Source organism: Crocodylus porosus, unplaced genomic scaffold (genome assembly GCF_001723895.1).
Source record: "Crocodylus porosus isolate Cpor-Errol unplaced genomic scaffold, CroPor_comp1, whole genome shotgun sequence".
Taxonomy (NCBI): Eukaryota; Metazoa; Chordata; order Crocodylia; family Crocodylidae; genus Crocodylus; species Crocodylus porosus.
The window spans coordinates 17,693,981-17,707,945 of NW_017728911.1; the positions used below are offsets into that span (position 1 = coordinate 17,693,981).

At 44.0% G+C, this 13,965-nt stretch overlaps 1 long non-coding RNA gene across 1 annotated transcript in view; it reads left to right on the forward strand.

Annotated features, from left to right (window-relative positions):
* The window catches only part of LOC109309002, an 11,327-nt gene extending 2,203 nt beyond the window's left edge, over window positions 1–9,124 (forward strand). The window contains exons 2-3 of the long non-coding RNA XR_002100760.1: window positions 840–843; window positions 9,114–9,124. This is a non-coding gene — a long non-coding RNA (uncharacterized LOC109309002). The remainder of the gene's footprint in view (window positions 1–839; window positions 844–9,113) is intronic.
* The last annotated feature ends 4,841 nt before the right edge of the window (window positions 9,125–13,965 follow it).

Sequence of the window (13,965 nt, forward strand, 5' to 3'; positions counted from 1 at the left end):
CTGGATCTTTCTTCAGAATTTGAGAAAAAAGAGAAGGGGATTCAGTATAGCCCTGGGGCAATCGTGTCCAGGTGTACTGAAGTCCTTGCTAGGTAAATGCAAAGAGAAACTGGCTATCAGGGTGTATAGGAATAGAGAAAAATGCAGAACACAAATCAACAACAGTAAAATAACAAGCATTAGGAGGAATACAGGACAGGATAGTAGCTGGATTTGGTACAACAGGAAAAGTAGGTAAAACTGCAGAATTTACCAGACGAAGGTCTTGTACAAAGTGATAGGTATTCTTTCCAGGTTTTTTTAAAGGAAGAATAGGTGTATTACAAGGGCTCTTAGTTGGGACAATGATACCTTGCTTTAAAAGGGCAGTTATAACAGGGTGTATTCCTTTTTCAGCTTCTGGACGTAAAGGGTATTGAGCAACTTTGGGTAAAGGCTTAGCTGGGTTTAATCTAATTTTTACAGGCTGGGCAGTATGGTTTTGTCCTACTTCATTAGCATGCAGGGACCAGAGAAACGGAGGGACAGCTTTTATGATTTCTTCTTGCAACACAAAGATCAGGGAACTCAGGCTTAGGAGGTGAGCTAGCTAAAACGGCAAGTACTGCTATCTCATTATCACAGGGGACATCTAAATAAACACCATTAGAAGAGCAATAGATAGTACAGCCGAGTTTACAAAGCATATCTCTGCCTAATAAATTAACAGGAGAACAAGGACTAAGGAGAAAGGCATATTGATCAGAAACAGGAACAAGAGAAACATGTAATGGTTGGGAAACAAGATGAGGAACTATTTGATTTGAAATTCCTACAGTTTTTACAGCAGCAGAGGAGAGGTGAGTTGTGAAAAATTTTTCAGCTCGAAGAGTAGAGCCGCTTGCACCCGTGTCTACTAAACATTTTGTAGAGATGCCATTTATCATGCAGGAAATGAAGGGATCATCTGGATTAAGTGGGAGAAGCAGGGCTGTGATGATGTTAGAATTCCTCAGGCTGGCCTAACAGGAGGCTCTCTGATTCGGGAAAGAGAATTGAGTGAGAGGAGGTGGTGGCGGGTTAAACTTCATCTCAGGCTGGTGAGGACATTGAGCTTTGTAGTGTCCTTGTTGGCCACGATAATGACAACTGTCATTATTTTGGGACTGAAATCGTCCTCGTCCCATCCGACGACCACATGCCCTGCTTCTGAAGTGTCCTTGATGGAAACCTCGGTTTCTGTACCTGCCTAAAGTCTGTAATTGCAATGACATTAGCTTAGTTTCCGTGGATTCCTTTTTCTTTTCCTGGCAGGTTGTACAATGATTTGCAATGGTGACTAGTTCTGCAAGTGGCTTAGTCTGCTAACCTACAGCAATTGTGCACAACTGTTCCTGGACTTTAGAAAGAAGTCTGTGGACAAAAGCAGAAGCAACTGTTTCTGGGGCAGTTTCAGCTGCATTTTCAATACACAATGTCTTTCAAAAACTAGTTTCAAGCGGTCTGTGTAGTCTGCTGGGGATTCTCCTTTATTTTGTTTACAGTTACGTATTTTGGCCCAGTCAGTTTTCCTGAGGCAAATTTTGAGCACAGCCTCAAGGAGGCATCTTCGGGCATCTGCTAAGCGATCTCCTATTCTGTGGTCTTGAGTAGGCCAAGTAGCCTGTGCGATGAGGTGGTTGCGGACCTCAGAGGGCAGAACACTTCTCATTAATTGGTTCAAATCTGCCCATGTTGGATTATAACAATGGATTACAGTGTCTAATTCATCTCTAAATTTTTGGGGGTACTCTCTGATGTTGGGAAATTGTTTAACAAGCTTTAGGAGATCTCCCGGGGTCCAGGGGACAGAGACTGTGATTGTAGTTTCTCCATTTGGACTTTGCCCTGGAAGTTGGTGTAAAGGCATAAGTTGAGCCTTTTTAGATTTTAAATAAGGGGCTGGACCATACTGGGTACCAGACCTTAAACAAGAGAAGGGAGTTGAGATTTCAGGAGACAGATGCCATGCTTCTGGTGGACGTGGGCATGCCCTGGGGGAAGGTGACGGTTGTTGAGTGATAGTTTCCTGGTGAGGTGGGCTAATCCTGCCAGAAGAGCCTATTTGGTTACTTTGGACTTTTTCAGGTTCAGTTTGTGCCTGGGACTGATATGGGGGTGGCACATTAAGAAAATCAATTATGTCTTCTGCAGATTCATTCTCAGTTATTTGTAGATAAAGTTGTTTTGGTGCTGATGATACTATTGATGGGGGGCCCCCTTTTGGTGCACATTTCTGTTTTAATTCCTTTATCTGAGATTTCAGTTTCTCTTGGGAGTCCATAAGACTCTGAACTTGAGATTCTTGATGTCTTTTGAAAGCTTCTTCATACCAATCAAAAAATGTGTCCCACTGAGTCTGTGGTATACTACTACCTCTTAACTCAAGGTCTCTGCAGAGATGAACAATTTTACTTAAATCAAATGTTCCCTCCAGGGGAAACTGCTGGCTAAAATCATCTCTGGTATACCAATTCCATTTGTCTAGAAACTTACAACTTTTATGGCCATAGTGTGTGTACATGTACAATGCTGGAGTCCCTTTTGGCAGAGCCGGTATGTCTTTAGACTCTCTGCTCCTCATATCTTTAAACTCAATTCACACAGGTCTTTCATACAGGAATGGCTTATTGAGGGTGTCCGGTCAGGTTGTGAGATTTGCTTGCGGCACAGAGATGCTGTGGCTAATGTCCAAAGACAAGACTCCACTGCAATAACAGCACACAGTGCAGTTACTCACGGTTAGACATGGCTCATTTATAAGGGTGGGGAAAGGGTAAACCTGTCCACTGGGTCATGAGGTTCCAGTTGGGCCCTCTTGCATTCAAAACTGCCCTTCTGGACAGTGTTGGGGCGGCTGAACCCAACCTTAGTCCCAGACCTGGTCAGTGGCTCATATTTCTCAATTCATACTCTCAATTCACACAAGGGAATTTCTGCATTGAGGCATGAGGTTTAAGAACATTTTTTTAGTCTTAGCCTTGGTCAATGCTTATCGTGGAAAACACTCACCCTCTAAGAGTTTCCTCCTTGCACCCTTGGTTTCGAGAGCACACAGAACAAATCCGTTGTCTTTGGAGCAGCTGCACAAGGTTTCTACTCCTGGCTTCAGAGACTCCTCATAGTTCTTCACAGAACTTAACTCTGTTCACACGGGGAAATACTTTAATTGACAGCAGCAACACAGAGTCTTTAACTTTAACTCTTTCTACCCACAGTTACTACTTACACAGTGGGTCTGACAGTTGTGGCAAAAAAAAAAGTTAGGATAGGGTGAGACTCAAGCAGTGAATCAGGAAGACACAGAGATAGCCTCTCACTGAAAAGCCCCAGTAGAGATTTCAAAAGGTCTCTTACCTTGGTTTGGCGCCAGGGCTTCAGTGAAGAGATGTCTGTGTCCCAACTGATCACTCCGGGCATCTCTGTCTGAGTCACAGCACCAAATTGTGGACGAAATCAAACTTTGCATTGTGGTTGAATCAGAACTGACAGAGCCAGCTTGTCTTTATTTAGGGTTATACTGTGATCACAGGGAGGATTTCATACAGCGAGAGGAATCACCCACTTGTCTGTTTCAAAGGAATCCTCCTCCTCTCTAAGTTTTCAACCATTTTTATACTTAAGACAGATAAAGAGAGAAAAAAAAATACGACCTTGGAGAAACTAAAACAAGTTTACTTAATTGGACATCTGTGCACAGGGTAATAAGACATGCAGGATTCCTTATCTCAAAACATGTAACTGAAATAAGCAGTATCAGCACTTCTGGTCTCTGTCTGTTTTTCTAGTCAAGTAGGCCAGAAGCACGACTAAATTTACTCCTACACAAGTCTTACAGAGGACAGTTGCTAACTCTTGCTATTATTTTGAGCTCTGTAGCCCTCGGTTCAATAATACATGTGTCCAAGTGTGGTTTCCAGCCTAGACTTAGGTAGAGCAGTGGTGTTCCACCTTCTGTCCCCATGGGCCAGGTGAGTGGTGTGGGGCTGGCTCATGGGCTGGATCTATGAAGAGGCTGGTGTGTGGGGTCAGTCCGTGGGTGAGAACCAGCTGTGTACTGGCCTGGCTCCGTGCACCTGGATCCAACCACAGAACAACTTTGCATTCTGGCCCAACTGTGTGCTGGTACAGTCTAGTGTGCAGGGCCACGTTATCAGGTCCACAGGGCTCCCCAGTGGTCCAGAAATTTGGTAGCAGCTGAATGGCAGTTAGCACTGACACTGCTTCCCTGTTGCCAAATTTTTGGACAGGTAGGGAGACTCAGGGGTCAGATGGTGTAGCTCCATGGGCCAGATCTAGCCTGTGGGCTGGAGTTTAAGCACATTGGTGTAGAACATTAAAACATGGTTGGAAATGAGATGTAATAAAAGCAGACTGATCATTTTACAAGAATGGGTCTCTTGGGGGCGATGCGTAGGAGGTGCATGAGGGTGCATGTGCACCCGCTGACCATAGCAGTGCACCCCCTACAAAAAGGCGCTGCCAACACTGTTGGCGGTGCCTGCTGGCGGTCGCCACTTGCCACCCCACCACTGACACAGCTGATGGTGTCTGCGGGTAGTTTGCAATCCCAGTTGGCTGCTGTGGGTGGTTGCCAAGACTTGGTGCTTGCCAACCCCCATCTCCCACTGCTGATAGCACTGGCAGTGTCTGCGGGAGCTCCCTCACATACCGCAGCCAGGCTACCACCACCACCATGCTCCCACTGGTGGCGGCACGAGTCGTTCATGGGCTCTCTTTCACTGGGGGCTTGAAGAATCCTTGTAGGTTGAATTGTATGATGTATATAAGTCTAAAGATATGTGGATCAAGGTTCCAGTCTTCTGGCTCATAACTGAAAATACAGCTCTATGCCTGTAATCACAGTGACTCTGTAAAGGACCATCTCTAAGTTTAGGGGAGATGAATTAGTGCACAGAATTTTCATTCTTCCCACTGGCTGGAGGTTCTACTTTATCTTCAGAATTGCTCGTGGAAATTAAAACACCAAAATGTTGTTTACCAAAGGGACAGGCAAGCAAAATAGGCATGGTAGAAAGGTTGTTGAATGTAAAAATGGCAATTAGAATAAAAAGCTTGCAAAAAATGCTGAATATGTTTCCAGAGCTAAGAAAGGATTTTTTTAACGTTCCACAGCCTGCCATTGAATTATACAGCTAGAAAATATAGAGGGGCTTGTTGTGCACAAGATCTGATATGTATCGCACATTACAAGTGTGAATGAATGATAGGCTAACGAAAGAGAAAACAGATTTTTTGCAAATTGGATAGAGTTGGAACTTGAAATGTTCAACAAAGAAAAGCTGCTGTTATTAAACATTTTGTTTCCACTCTTACCAGGCCTAAATTTCATATTGCTTGTACAGACAGCTTTTCCACTGACCTCATGGGGCAGTTCTGTCTACAGCAGGAGTAATCTGGTCTAGAGAGGGGGAAGAGATTGGAGTCAAGTATAATTTCCAGCGTGGCCTGAGAGAAAATGTCACTATAAAGTGAAGATAACTATTGATGAAAGTGATTGAATACTCTTTGGGAGTGTAGTCGTACAGGCCTATTCAGGCAAAAACTGTTGAATTTAAGTGCCATCCTTTTTTTCAGGCAATTATGTTTGTCATGAGGTTACCGGTGAGCTCCCTGCCCCATTCAGGTTCTCACCTACCACTTCACTCATGGGAGAAATGAACTTAGAAAATTGCCACAAATGGAATAGCTGTAGTCTCTAGTGTGCCTTGTCTCTGCAGGACAGCACCTTCTTGTGCGTTTTAGTAGCCTTTCGCTATCTCAGGCTAGCAGGCACTATGTAGCCTATGCAGCTGATCAGTCTTTAAACTGGGCGACGGGGAATTGGCTGGACCTACCCATTTACATGCCCCTCTTCTCTCTTTCTACAGCGTTATTGTTCCCCACTCATTGATCCAGCAGTGTCCCAACCGACCAGATGGGTAAATGTACAATCAGTCCTCTCTCCGCAGGCTTGTCGTCTGCTCCCATCGAGTTTGCTCTGATCCTGCACCTCCACACAGGGCGAGTCCCATTTCTAATGCTGAGTCTTTCAATTTTCTCATGGCTTCCCTTCTGGGGGTTGTTATCTCATGGAGCTCCCCTTTTATACTCATAGGTATACCTGCCATGGGTCAGATTGCTAATTTTTCACAGGTGTTTTGACTCTTAAAGTAAAAACACCACTGGATTACATCATCAAGTGGTTGCCGCCTCTTTACTCTCAGCACAGGTCTCCCTCACCATTTTTTTCAAGTAACAGGGATTTAATAGCACCCTGTTACAGTGTTAGTGGGGAATTTGCTAGGATAGGTCTGTTGACTTCAGTGGAGTTTTGCTGACTTTATTTCAGCTGAGAATCTGATCCAAGGACTCTGATAAAGCCTGTCTATATGTGTATTTTAAAGGCTAAAACAGGGGTTTTCAACTTTTTTTAACAAGTGTACCCTTTCTGTCTCAAAGCTTCAGCTCATGTACCCCTTTATATTTTTTTCTTGGTTTTAATGGCCAGGCAGGGGAGGCCAGATTGAGGCCCCCGTGATGAGGGAGGGGGTGGGGCTGGGGCAGGGGCAGGCACTGCACAGCTGAGGCAGAGTGCAGGACAGAGCCATTAGAGTGGTTCATTCAGGAGGTGTGGGGTGTGTGGGGGGCAGATCTTGCCACTGTGTGCACCCCGTTGGAGGTCTGGGGGCACATGCCCCCCCAGGTCTGTGTGTGAAGCAGAGGGAGCTGCAGGCTGGACTCTGCACCCTGCTGCCCCAAGAGTCATTTGACACCATGTGCCTGCTGCGGCCAGGCAGGCACGACACACACACTCCCAGCAGGTAAGTATGTTTGGGGGAAAAGGGGCACTGGGGGGCCAGATAGAGAATGGCAAAGTGGAGTGTGTCTCTGTGTCCACTCCCAGGAGCGGGGCCAGGGGAGTGAGGGCATCAGTGTCCATCTGCAGGCTGGACCTGCACTGCCTGGCCAGCTAGATGGGGAGTGGGGCTCGCATGTGGTGGCCGCCACTGCTACCACCCTGCTCTGCTTTCCTGCAGCCGGTCGCACGTTTGGCTTTGTGGGCTGCTGACAGGCAGTGTGAGAGGTGTAAGGTGCATCAGCAGCCTGTGGAGCTGCACATGTGACCTGCTGCAGGAAAGTGTGGCAGTGGGGTGGTGGTGGCGGCGGCAGCAGCAATGGCAGCCACCATGTGTGAGCCACCCTCCTCCACTGCTCTTGGCTGGCTGGCTGGGCAGCGCATGTGTGGCCTGTAGAGAGGCACCACTGCCCTCACCTCCCCCGTCCTGCTCTTGGGAGCAAGCTGAGGTGGGGTGTGGTGCTCAGTGTGGTGCTGCGGTGTGCTGCGTGGGGCCGCTGGTGCTCAGTGCTCCCGTCCCCTGGTAATAAGCAAAGTATGGGAAGGCACTGGGGGAAATGCCAATGCTGTGCCCCAGGGCATGATATATAAAAACTTTAGTTCCTTGACATCATATTTCAAAGGACTAAAGAATAGCCAATACAATTAGTATTCAGAAAAGGTAATGAGCCATGGAAAGCAATTACCAATATGTTATCCAGATATCAGCTGTGTGGATAACATTAATAACAAATGAATAAGACTTAAAAAGTTAATTTTGATTTGAAGCAAAAACTGGTTTATAGACTTTTGTTGATTAAAAGGATGATATGATGTAGAACAGGATGGTCATTGTGATCACTTTAGGAAAAAGAGGATATATTTGCTACAGAGAGAGGAAAATGAAAGTCACAACGAGGGTAATGTAAGGAGAGAGGGAGGGACATTTTCATGGTTAGGAGATTTAAAGGCTATGGAAAATGTTTTTGCACATCACACATTCCTTGTTTTTTGTTCTCTGACTTAAAATTAAGATAAACTGCAGGAGAATTTCTTACTGCTTTGTGAATATCATTAGAGCAGCAGGATCAATGTCAGTGCTGGGAGAAATAGAAAGCTTGACCTTGATGCCAAGTGATAGCTTCTTGTCTTCATTCAGGTTGTTTGTGACTGTAAAGGTCAGGCAGGTGAAATCTCTAGTGCAGTTCTCTACATCTGACTTCACATATCGATTCCTGGGTATTCTCTCTGGATTTGTGCTCTGTTCTGGCACAGATCTGGTACAGATCCAAGTGAAACTGGAAAAACGCATTCTATTTTCAACCAATAGCTCATCTAGACTATTCCCTTAAAAGAAGAAAAATTGGTTGCATTTCCACATTCCTTATGGTGTCTGTTACAAACTGAGTGCTTCCTTGTTTTTCAGGTTCTCTAAAGTTATTAAAATAAGTATCAAGTGGTTTCCATTGATTAATGAATGTTTCAGCAGTCCTTTGATGGATCAAGTGTGTTGTACTAATATTGGCACAACTTGTTTAGCAATGTACTTGAAATAGATTATGTGCCGGAACCTCAAATGGGATAAATTCGCATTGAAAAAATTGGAATGAGACTTATTCATGCTGTCCCCTTACCTATAGGCAGGGACTGGAGGTTTTTTTTTTTAAATCGCTCCTCACCTAAGATGTACTATATTTTAAACAAATGGAAAATTATACAGTCTTGTATTTTTTTTGTTTTACGTTGGAACTATGAAATGATAAGCAATCTGGATAAAAATTCTATTGCATTTCCTTTTGGAAACGTGTAGCTTTTGGTTATGAAAAAGCAGCATGGGCTGTTGAAATGACTTTCAGCATTTGCCATGATAACCACAGATATTGGCAGCAGATTTTTTTACAGCAATTCTTGCTATCTAGAGTCTTGCAAGTCTATTTTAATCAGAATATCTGATTAAGCAGTGAACCTTTTTGTCCTTGCTATCAATATCCTACTTTCATCTGTTATGATACTGAAAAGTAATGATCGGAAACACCTTACTTGACCCTGTGTACTCTGTCATAGAACACTGATAGCACAGATAACTTTTGTTTTTCCAGGCTAAGTACAGACAGTCAAAAAGCTTGAGGCTGAATTGATTCAGTCTTTGCAGGTTAGTCTAAGCTGCAGAGATTAAAATGAGAAACAACTGGATACACATATACTTCTGATTCAGGAAATGCAGCCACATGTCTGCAGTGGCTGAGGCCAGAAGCAGAGGGGGTGCTAGAGCACGCCTCTCTGGCATATAGCCAGCATGTGCTGTGTGTTCACTTCTCTCTGCTGCTCTCTGGGATTTGCAGTCTAGGATCATAGAAGCAGGACACTGCAGGGTTTCTTAACACGTCCTCTTCCTGTTTCCAGGCGCCTCTAGCATTTGTAGTCCACAGTCACAGCCAGCAGTAACTTCCAGTAAGTTTAGCAGGGCAGAGCACCTCTGTACTTAGGGAAGTGGGGTTTAAACCCCCTCGCTGGCCCCCGACCCCAGCTGGGGTTTGCCTGTGAGGAGGCAGTCTCTGTCTCTCTTCCTACCACCCTCCCTCTCCCTTCTCTGCTGGAGCAGACAGCCCAGCCCAGCCCAGGGCTGGAAAGCATAATGGGTTGCTGGGGGATTCGGATTTAACTTGAACTAGGAAGGGGTCTGGGACAGAAGTTTCATAAACTGTTTTGACCCAAACCAGTTAAGTCTCTGATACTATATTCAAGCAGGTTTATCTTAAACCAGTTTCAGCCATTTTGAAACATGCACTGAGCTTCTGTTCTGTTACAGGTTTAAACCAGTTTCTGATTACTTAAACTGATTTTTATGGAACTTCTGTCCCTAGCTCCATGGGGCCGTTCTTCTTTAATGATTTGAATGTACCAAAGCTTTTCTAAGCAGTTCCATAAATGATCAGCAAACTGAAAGTGCTAGGCTTATTGAATACTTGAAAGTATCCTCTACTGGAAGTTTGCAGTGATAGAGTTGATGCTAGACAGATTAATGTTATTCTTGGAGATTTCTGTGGTTCTCATAATTGTAGAGTCTAAATGTATTACAAAAGTTAGTGGAATTGGCCCTCTCAATATATTTCTTTTAAAAATGGGAAACTGGTATGTGCTGTAAATGATTTACCCATGATGAGACATCAATTCAGTAGCAGAGCTGGAAATAAATGTCAAATCTCCTGGATGTCACAACTCTGGGAATGAATATCATATTTCCCCACCTAGCAAAGAATCCATTCTTAATATCCACGGTAATAAAAATTACTTAGAAAAGTCATTATGGGATTTAAACTAACTCTCTTTTTAAGAGTGACTAGAAACATCTAATCTTTTCATTTTTCAACAGTAATCAACATCTTGGAAGAACAAAGCTGATTTTTTTTTTTTAATTTGAGATGTCCTGAGTCAATGTGTGTGTGTGTGTGTGTGTGTGTGTGTGTGTGTGTTACTCTGCAAGAATATCACCCATGTTCTCCAGTTTTTGCAAAATATCCATTCCGAAGAGTACATAAATACAAGGGGGATGACTTGTTTGTCTGTGGAAAACTGTTGTCCTCTCCAGTTGTTTTCGAGTACCGAGCAGAAGTTTCTGTAGGGTGTCTGTGCCCTCTGCACCCCCCGGGAGCCTTGCAATCTTGGCTCACAGGCATAAGTTATGAAGTGGCCAAGTGCAGCATGGCGTATTGAGTGATATTTTTGTTTTCTGGTGCAACTGTATACCTTGTATTTTTCTTATTTATCTTCTATATCCCTGCTTTGATTTCCCCTATTATTGTAGATTTGCTTCCATTCACACCCTTTTTTTATCCCCTCTTTCCACTTCACTAGTCTTCAGTTCTCCCCAGTTCTGTCCAATTTCTTCTGGTTTCCCATGTACTTGCCCTATTAACTGTTTTCTGTTCTGTGCCTGCATCTTATCTACTTCCTTTGGCCTGTTTGCCCAGCCTGGGGTCCACCCCTTTCCTGTCTCTATATATGTTGCTTCCATCCCCCCTCTGAAGAAGATAGCAGACACCGTTGTCAGTCTCTCTTAGGTGTGGAAGTGTATGGGAGAGATGACTGGTGCTTGTTTCTTCTCCTTTGTTCATTCTCTCTCTAGTGGTGCAATTCCTGCAGTGTGATTTTTGGAAGCAGGAGAAAGCAGGAGAAGCTAGATGAAATGCAGCTTTGACAATTTGATCTGTAAGTCCATCTGTCTGATTGTAAACTCCGTGACTGGCAAGAGAAATTGTAGGGAAAAACCTTGTTTGTTACTTGAAGGCTTGCTAATACATGTATGTGACTTTCCTATGAGACTTGGTAATGTGGCATACTCAGATTTCACACTGAAAAGGGTCTTACTTCACGGGTACAGTTCAGTCTAGAGCCATCACAAGGTTAAGTTCCTGCCCCTCTATGAAGATGAGGGTCTGTGAAGTATCTGAGCAAAAAGCTGTATTTGGCCACTGGGGTGCCCTTGGAAATAAAAGATGCAGCAAACAGGTGAGTAGCTCCATTTTAATTTGTCAACCCACCACAGCCTAGGTGGGTTGTGAACCACCTGGATACATATAATTTAGTTTTGGTTGCATATAGTACTGTATGTTCCAGAAGGGCTTCAACATCCTGGTGCAATGGGACATTTATTGCCAATTGAAGGACCTAATAAAGACTTGCAGACTTGGTTATGCCACTTTATCTTTCATCTGATGAGAAGTCCAGTTTCTTCCCTATTTTTTTTAACCAGAAATAGGACAAGCAGCAGATTTTAGGAGGTATTCTTGAAGAACTTGGGTTATAAACAGATGTTGCATTTGTCCTGGGAGAAAGCATTTTATCATGGGAAAGAGTGCAGTTATTCAGATGTCCATTCTCATGGAATAAGAAATGCTAGCAGGCTTGTTCTGGGATCTGGTGAACAGCATCTGAATGGTTGTCCCAGCAATGCATCATTGAATCAGTGGTAGAAAAGCAGCAGTGCATTCTGCAGCTTGGTAAACCCTGACTGGAAGGGCATTGTAACCAATTCTGGGCCTTTTCTGTTCCTGGACAAACAAAGGCATAACTTGTCCTGGAACAACTACAACATCTATTTCTAGCGTTAGATAGATAATTGCATTTACTTCAACTCTTGAGACCAGCCGAATTGTATCTTGGTGAGAAGGATTTCCTTGCAGGACTGATGAATCTCTGAAAAACTCATTTAAGGGTTTTTCACCTCCTTTTTTTCCCTTTTAAACATTTTTCTTTCAGAATGTAATTGTTTCAAAATTAAAAACTTGAAATGTTTGTTTTGTTCTGAAAAAAATCCCCCTTTTTCTGAACCATTTGCATAGAAACATGTTCCTCTACTACTTAAGAACCTCTGTGAATTCGGTAGGGTTGGTAAGTTTTGTATGTTGGCCATGAGACATACAAAACTTTGTATTGTATTGTTTATGCACTCGTACTTTTCTTTTTACCAGATAACACATTAGAAAGCTTCAGTTTACCTCTTGTGCAACTGCATGCCCACCCTATAAATTAAATGCTGCCAGTGGTGCCCACCTTCTGCCCAGTAGCCTAGTGGACAGAGTATCCTTTCCTGCTTTACTTTACCTGCTCTGCTTTTTCAGATTTGTTGTGTTTTCTTAGCAATTCCATTTTTTTATCCTGCTCACTGGTTGGCAGAATGACCCTTTCAGATGCTTCATCTCCTGTGTGTGTTCATAGATTTCATACACATTAGGGCTGGAAGGGACCTTGGAAGATCATTGAATCAAGGCCCCTGCCCCAGGGGCAGGAAGTCAGCTGGGGTCAAAGGATCCCAGGAAGATAAATGTCCAAATGTCTCTTAAGGAGTCCAGAGTAGGTGCTTGCACCACCTCTGGAAGCAGTCTATTTCAGGCCTTTAGGGGACTCAGACAGTAAAGACGTTTTTCTTTATGTCCAGCCTGAAATGATCTTGCAGGAGTTTGTGACCATTTGACCTTGTCATCCCTTGGGCAGGCATTCCCCCAGATCCTGATGTGCACCCCTTATATACTTATAGGCAGCCACCAGATCACCCCTGAGCCTGTGTTTTTCTAGGTTGAAGAGTCCCATGGCTCTCAGCTTCTCATCATAAGGCCTGTTCTCCTGCCCTCTGATCATGCTCATGGGTCTCCTCTGGACACTCAAGCTTCTTCACATCCGTTTTGAATTGTGGAGCCCAGAATTGGATGCAGCACTCCAGCTGCAGCCTCACCAAGGTTGAGTACAGCAGGAGGATGACATCCTGGGATTTGCTTGAGAAGCATCTATGGATGCAAGCCAGAGTTTCACTTGCTTTACCAACTGTGACATCGTATTGGTGGCTTATATTCATTTTGTGGTCAGTCATGACCCCCAAGTTCCTTTTGGCTGTGGTGCTAGCAAGCATAGCATTGCCAAGCCCATAGGCATGCTGTGGGGTTTTTTTTCCCCAGGGTGGGGAGTACCTTGCATTTTTTGGTGTTGAATGCTGTCAGGTTTTCATCTGCCCATTTTCTGAGCCTGTCTAGGTCGGCTTGGATCAGCATCCTATCCTCAGTTGTGGATGCTGTACCCCAAAGTTTGTTGTCATTGGTGAACTTGGCCAGTCCACTTCTGATACCAATGTCTACATCATTAATAAAAATGTTAAAGAGTAGAGGCCTAAGGATGGAGCCTTGAGGGACCCCACTGGTCATGGCTCACCATGATGATTTACTTCTGTCTATTACCACTGTCCGAGTCTGACCTTGGAGCCAATTTCCCAGCCAGTGGACTGTAATGTAGCTGAGGCTGCAGATGGCCAATTTTTCCATGAGCAGATCATGGGACACCACATTGAAGGCTTTTTTTAAATCACGCTATTTGAAGTCAATCTCTTCTCCCTTGTCCAAGTGATATGTCACCTGGTCATAGAAGGAGATGAGATTGGTCAGGTAAGACTGTGATGGCCAGAACCAAAGAAATTAATAAGCAATAAATATGTGCTTCTTGGAGGCATTTGGAACGTTTGTCTAATATGAAGCTTGTATTTTTGTAACCCGCAAATGTAACTTGTAATTGTTTGTGGAACTGACTAGGCCTCAAAGACAAAGCTATAGCTGTGAAATTAG